Source organism: Panulirus ornatus, chromosome 42, assembly GCF_036320965.1.
Source record: "Panulirus ornatus isolate Po-2019 chromosome 42, ASM3632096v1, whole genome shotgun sequence".
NCBI lineage: Eukaryota > Metazoa > Arthropoda > Malacostraca > Decapoda > Palinuridae > Panulirus > Panulirus ornatus.
Genome location: NC_092265.1, coordinates 5,649,191 through 5,656,788, shown reverse-complemented (window position 1 = coordinate 5,656,788; position 7,598 = coordinate 5,649,191). Strand labels below are relative to the sequence as shown.

General features: G+C 41.3%; 1 protein-coding gene across 4 annotated transcripts in view; it reads left to right on the top strand.

Moving 5' to 3' along the window:
* Positions 1 to 3,900: 3,900 nt before the first annotated feature.
* Positions 3,901 to 7,598, top strand: part of LOC139761864 (uncharacterized) — a 52,425-nt gene continuing 48,727 nt past the window's right edge. For 2 of the 4 annotated variants that reach the window (XM_071686433.1, XM_071686430.1), the window contains exon 1: positions 3,901 to 3,982. The gene's annotated coding sequence lies outside the window, so the exon portion shown is untranslated. Of the gene's footprint in view, positions 4,005 to 7,598 lie in introns of all 4 variants that reach the window. The other 2 variants (XM_071686432.1, XM_071686429.1) reach the window with 1 other exon arrangement.

Below are 7,598 nucleotides of genomic sequence, written 5' to 3'. Positions count from 1 at the left end.
TATTTTTTTTTTTTTTTTTTTTTATTATACTTTGTCGCTGTCTCCCGCGTTTGCGAGGTAGCGCAAGGAAACAGACGAAAGAAATGGCCCCCCCCATACACATGTATATACATACGTCCACACACGCAAATATACATACCTACACAGCTTTCCATGGTTTACCCCAGACGCTTCACATGCCTTGCTTCAATCCATTGACAGCACGTCAACCCCGGTATACCACATCGCTCCAATTCACTCTATTCCTTGCCCTCCTTTCACCCTCCTGCATGTTCAGGCCCCGATCACACAAAATCTTTTTCACTCCATCTTTCCACCTCCAATTTGGTCTCCCTCTTCTCCTCGTTCCCTCCACCTCCGACACATATATCCTCTTGGTCAATCTTTCCTCACTCATCCTCTCCATGTGCCCAAACCACTTCAAAACACCATCTTCTGCTCTCTCAACCACGCTCTTTTTATTTCCACACATCTCTCTTACCCTTACGTTACTCACTCGATCAAACCACCTCACACCACACATTGTCCTCAAACATCTCATTTCCACCACATCCATCCTCCTGCGCACAACTCTATCCATAGCCCACGCCTCGCAACCATACAACATTGTTGGAACCACTATTCCTTCAAACATACCCATTTTTGCTTTCCGAGATAATGTTCTCGACTTCCACACATTCTTCAAGGCCCCCAGGATTTTCGCCCCCTCCCCCACCCTATGATCCACTTCCGCTTCCATGGTTCCATCCGCTGCCAGATCCACTCCCAGATATCTAAAACACTTCACTTCCTCCAGTTTATATATATATATATATATATATATATATATATATATATATATATATATATATATATATATATATATATATATATATATATATATATACACGCCCACGCACGCACATATACATACCTATACATTTCAACGTATAATATATACATACACGTACATAATTCATACTTGCTGCCTTTATTCATTTCGTCGCCACCCCGCCACACATGAAATGTCAACCCCGTCTCCCCGCATGTGCGCTAGGTAGCGCTAGGAAAAGAAAACAAAGGCCACATTCGTTCACACTCAGTCTCTAGCTGTCATGCATAATGCACCGAAACCACAGCTCCTTTCCACATTTAGGCCCCACAAAACTTTCCATGGGTTACCCCAGACGCTTCACATGCCCTGGTTCAATCCACTGACAGCACGTCGACCCCAGTATACCACATCATTCCAATTCACCCTATTCCTTGAACGCCTTTCACCTTCTTGCATGTTCAGGGCACGATCGCTCAAAATATTTTTCTCTCCATCCTTCCACGTCCAATTCGGTCTCCCACTTCTCCTCGTTCCTTCCGCCTCTGACACATATATTCTCTTTGTCAATCTTTCCTCACTCATTCTCTCCATGTGACCAAACCATTTCATTGCACCCTCTTCTGCTCTCTCAGCACACACTTTTTATTACCACACATCTCTCTTACCCTTTCATTACTTACTCGATCAAACCACCTCACACCACATATTGTCCTCAAACATCTCATTTTCAATACATGCATCCTACTCCCGCACAACCTTATTTATAGCCCACGCCTCGCAACCGCATAACATTGTTGGCACCACTATTCCTTCAAACATACCCATTTTTGCTTTCAGAGACAATGTTCTCGCCTTACACACATTTTTCAACGCCCCCAGAACTGAAATACTTAATCATTATTGACAATTTAGAGAAGTCGAAATATGTTTGACATTTATACAGTGTTCTGAATTCAGTATCTCTCACATTAAGGTAATGGACTACTCTCATTTCCTCAAAGGCCAAATATGCCATAAGAGCATGTATGGTCTTAAAATTATCACTAACAAAAGGTGTTCATGATTTTCGACTGGTAGTTATAATTTGACGAAGTTCTGAATCATCCTAGAAATTAAGAGGCCCACAGCTTTAAATACCGATCCAAGCAACCTCATTTCCTATTCGAACTTTATACAATTCTCTTATTTGGATTCATCTCTGAGGATTTCCCCTACGATTCAAGCGTCGTCTCAGGCCGGAAGACATTTCAAAACTGGCCAAGACGTTACCAACACGGAAAGTTTTCGCTGTGAAGATGTTCCATTTTGCAGCTGACATGTACGAAAAGATTGTGGCGTCAGTGGCATATGCAGTTATACAACTACGTCATTTCGAAACTGTTCCGGCACCGTTTCGGAACAGTATAGGTCAAAAATCCCGAGTGTCATCTTGTGTAACCTTCATAATCACATGGATGTCAATATTCACAGCATGATGTCTTGATTTCCAGGCATTACATAAGACAACGAGAGCAATGAAGTTAGCGAATCACAACTTTTCCTTTACACTTGACGTTATCCCGCTACCGCTGGAAACGGCGATCATTACGTAGGGTTATATACACTATACCTTTCCCGTTTACAGATACGCTGGTATTTTTGAGCATGATACTTCAACGTACAAACTTCTTAAATATTCCTTTCTAAACATAGACACGATTGTACCGGTATCTAGAAATCTCTACCCACCCCCATCTGCAATGATTTTAATAATGCTCTTGTACTTAGATCCTTGGAGACTGGGATTTTGTGACTCAAACTAGCCCGTATGTGTGGCCTGTGGTCCACATTTTTTCTCAAATGTAATTTTGCCTGATTGTATGATACTGTTTTTATTAGTCGTAATCTATCAAGATTTTAACATTTCTTTATCACGAAATAAAATAAAAGTCTGTCTTTAAAACTTAGTATCTTACATCATATTTTCATCATTACTTTCATGTTAGTAAATCTTATGATTTTTTTATCTTTATTTTTGACCATCAGTATCTAAATCACATTCTATACTTAAAGTGGAACAAGCTTTCCTATGCACTGACCAGCGGTAGTAAATATTTACCAAATTAGAAAAATGTCAGTTTTTGAAATTCCAATTGTAAGTGGGGTTAGATCCAGCAGACCTGTCTTCCGATCTGGTTACATTGGGTCACCTGAAGTAACACATGTTTGTAGTTGAAAGCCATCCATACTTTTACCTTATGTCAATGGCCTTATTATTGCAGTTAATAGACTTGCTGGATACAAGGTAAGTTTTTGCAATTAGCGAGATGAAAAAATATTTTTGGTTGCATGTTCGGAAAGAGAATTTTTTTTTTTTTTCAGTATATTTTCGAACATGAAGGATGAAGGATGATTGCAAACGGTTTTCGTCTTAAGGGTTAGTCGATTAATCCAGAAATGGAAAGATGGAAGGAGTCATTATCCAAAAACATCATCTGACTGTAACAAATTATTATCTTTACAATATGCGACAGTGGGCCAGACTTCTTTGTAATTACGAATTTCTGTTTATCACACTATCTTACTGTTATGTAAATGAACTCGAATTACACACGAAACGTGTAATGAAAGATGGATAATCATATTCTGAAACCTGATAAAGAAAAATATTTATCATTTCTCAAAACATATCCTCAATCATATTTACTTGTCTTGTTTTAATTTGAATGTGTCCGGCAGCGGTGTAAAAAGAAATTGTGGCATTTTTGAGTTGAAGATTTGTTTTAAATCATATTTCACACGTATATCCATGCGAAATTTTCTTCAGAATACATAATGAAAACAGTTAAAAGGCTGAACATTTATCCCGCTTTTCAAGACACCATACTTGAGCATATCGTTGCTAGTATATTACTGAATAAACAGGTTTTACATATCAATTGCTCAACATTTCAGTTTCACTACTGAAGGAGTTTTCACTATTAAATAATGTACCCGATAAAGAAATGACATTGAAAATACCGCGGTTCATGTCTCCGCTCAAGAATTCGTGCAGTACGATAGTTTCAGTAAGGACTGCGAGAGCGGTCCGAGGGAAGAAATTCGACAGTTCTCAGTGACGCTGGTGAGAGTGAGTAGCTTGGAAGTAACATTAGTTGTGGTGGATCAAAACATATTAAATTACACTAGGTAGGACAAATAACGCTAACCGGTGAGTGTTACGTTTGAGATATAGCATATTATTTTCTTAATTTTTTGGCTTTTATGGGATTTTTTTTTTGGTACTTTTTCCATTCCATTTTGTTACACTTAGTGCGCTGAATTTAAAGGGACTTGGAGCATTCTCTTAAAATTTCGGTGAAATCCCCACATGAACGCATCTCATGTATATGATTTTGTATGTACGTATCTTTATGTGCGTGGAGGCAGGTTTTCCAGAGTTGCCAGCAATAACTCGTATTATCTGATTTTTCATAAACGTATCCACTCCCCTGTTTCTGGGGGGAGGCCTCCTCACCTCTCACATGGTGCTTTTCCTTTCTCTTGTCCTGACACAAGAGAAATGACCAATATTTGCATCCTCGTGCTCTCCATTAGATTTTTGTCGTTTATAGTTTTATAGATTTTCATTAATTCTGAGTGACTCACTTAACCTCCACTCCCATATTTTTTTTTCATTGCTTTATTCTTTTTTTTCTTTGACTTCTCAGTTCCTGCATCATAAGTTTAGGGCTGCAGTAGTCTCTCCTGTAGTATTGCACCGGCAACAATCCTCTCCCTGTAGTAATGCACCTGCAATAATCTCCCTGTAGTATAGCACCTGCAATAATCCTCTCTGTAGTATTGCACCTGCAGTAATCTTCTCCCTGTAGCATTGCACCTGCAATAATCCTCTACCTGTAGTATTGCACCTGCAATAATCCTCTCCCTGTAGTACCAGCACCTAAAGTAATTTTCTCCCTGTAACATAGTACATGCAATCTTCTCTCTGTAGCTTAGCACATGCAATAATTTTCTTCCAGATTACGCACATGAAATCCTTTCCCCGTAACTAGTACCTGTAATCCAATCTTTTCAGCGAAGCACACATAATCTCGTAGCTAAGAACTAGCAGTCCACTCCCTGTAGCTAAGTGCATGCAGTCCTCTCCCTGTAGCTTAGCAGCTGTAATATCTCCCAGTAACTTCGCTCCCGTAATCCAATCCTTTTAGCTAAGCACTAGCAATCCTCTCTCTGTAGCTTAGCTGCAAAAGAGTCCTTTCAATATGAATTAGCACATGCAATCCTCTCCCGGTCACGTGCAATGCTCGCCAGTTTCTGGGCTTTATTAGCAAATGATATATGCTAATTTTTGTCTTTTTATACAACACTACTAATAATAAACATTCAAATTGGGTTTTGACAATAAGTTTACCCGTTCACCTTTTTGAAGTCGCTCTTTGTCTTTGCTCTTGCAGGCTATTTTGACAAAACGTCGCCAACACTACTAGTGTGATTCTTTGACAGCAAAGTGTGCACCTTGTTAACCTCCAAGTCCTTCTTTGTGGTAGATATATTTTTCAAACATCCCTAGCCAGAATGGCAATGAGTCCGTCGTAGCATGATTATTGTCCCATCTTCAGTCACTCTGTATTTGGTTTCAAAATTTCTTGATCCGTTCATCATTCCAGTAGTGGGCCTTTTTGTCCATGTCCCTTTGCGGGATGTTGCACTCTCGGTTACCCCTTTTTCTCTGCTTCGAAAGTTCAGCATCACCTGCTAACCTGTTCACTCTTGATTCATTCATTCGTTCATTATTATTATTATTTTTTAGGGGGGGGGGGCTAGGCTGGAAAGACAACTTTGACATGTCTCTTTGCCTGTCATCTTTAAAGATTATCTTAGAATATCGGAGAGAGAGAGAGAGAGAGAGAGAGAGAGAGAGAGAGAGAGAGAGAGAGAGAGAGAGAGAGAGAGAGAGAGAGACTTTCGTCCTACGCTTCTCTGAAATTTTAGCCAAGCCCAAATGAGGGTCAATGTCGAAGGCCTTTTAGCAGTCCATAAACGCACCAGCCACCCACTCCTCCCAGTTTTGGAAGCTGATGCTCACTCTGCCTTACAAGGCCGAAGGATATATGGGACAGACACTACCTCTGCCGTTGCTTCTTCCTCTCTAGGTGGCCCCGTCTCATTTACTCATTCACTGTCTTTTGATGAGTCTTGCAAGTGGTTACACAGACCACACTTGTCACAGCGATAACAGTCTGGAGTTTAATGCATTTCTTCTTTGTAAAGACTGAGTCTAAAACACGATGTCCTGTACCCCCTTGTCAGGTATCTCTCTTCCAGTGAATTTCTAAACAGTTTTTCGGGTTGGTTGCCAAGTGTGTGTGTGTGTGTGTGTGTGTGTGTGTGTGTGCACTCCCCTGAGTCCGTAAGGGTGAGATACCATCGCGGCCATGTGCCTTACATGGCCGTTGCTCCCTCATGAGCCAACCTGATATCTCGTCTACGGATCACAATGTTTTCCATGGGGTCTCCTCCACCTCGGCTGGTGGGTAGGTCTTGCGGGTGGCGTCTCTTCTCCTGGGAATACATGTGCAAACCTTTGTATTCCCTCCATATATTTCTTGCAATATAGCTCATAGCCCGTGTATTAACAGACGTTTACTCTCATGATTCGTTTCGTGACCCACGATTTGCTCGCGATGATTTAATGAAAGTTTCAGATTACCAAAAGACGTATGATTTTTTCCTTTCGTCTTATTTTGTTGCCCTCTCTCTCTCTCTCTCTCTCTCTCTCTCTCTCTCTCTCTCCTTCTTGACTGCTGCGTTGTTTAGCACCTCAAATCAGCACACCCCTACTACCCGTCTCATGTGTGTCCCACTCATGTCCTCTCCCCGCATATGGGGTACCCATCCTATAACCAAAGCATTGAAGAGTTCTCGCAGAACCTCTTGTATCATTGTACCATACTCCCAAATGGCTCCAGGTGGCTGGCGGCACAGCTACGAATATCTACACGGGATGGAAAGATCCGAGACCTGATGTTCCACGAGGAGGTTACCTGCAGGTGGACAGTAATGGGTATCCTAAGTTCCGAATCTGGTTTAGACAGACACGTGATTATTGAGTGTAGGGAAGGATGTTGGGGGTTGAAGACGTTGGATTAGGTTGCAATGGTGGTCACATGGATCATATGCTGAGCCCGACGTTATGACCCACGAACACCGCAGTCAGATCATTGAATGGAATACCGTCACCTTTGACCTGATTTAAAGGGTCAGGTCAAGGGGCTTAAGCCGGCCATTTCGTTGTAGCATTCGGTTTCGTGTGATAAGTTATATCTAAGTTCTTTTTTTCATACAGTCTGTAAATTCATATTTAAATCTCTTTCCTCCGGCCCAATCATCTGAGGTTCCCGTAAGCATGGTTACTGTCTACTCATACTCATTACAATAGCATGGGAGACAGGAGTGCCTCCTGTGGTACCCTCTTGACGCAGCCGGCGGTGCATAACTCCCACCTCTCGAGCTGATAAAGTTATCGGCGAGGCCGCTGCGGACGTGGCACATCTGAACTCTGCTGTGTAATTCAAGTCGCTGTTTCAGTAAAGTTAGGATGGAATAAACAGGAAAATAAAGGTAGACAATGAAGGAGGGTAAAGAGTACGATTGAAACCCCCTTGGATGTCCGACTGTTGTGGAACGTTGGTTTAAGAAACAGTATTTCCCTTACCAATAAGAACCTTGTAGAGGGCAAAACGAATTGATCTTTTTCCAAATGTTTTATCGGAATTTAGGCTCATGATTCACACCAGATATG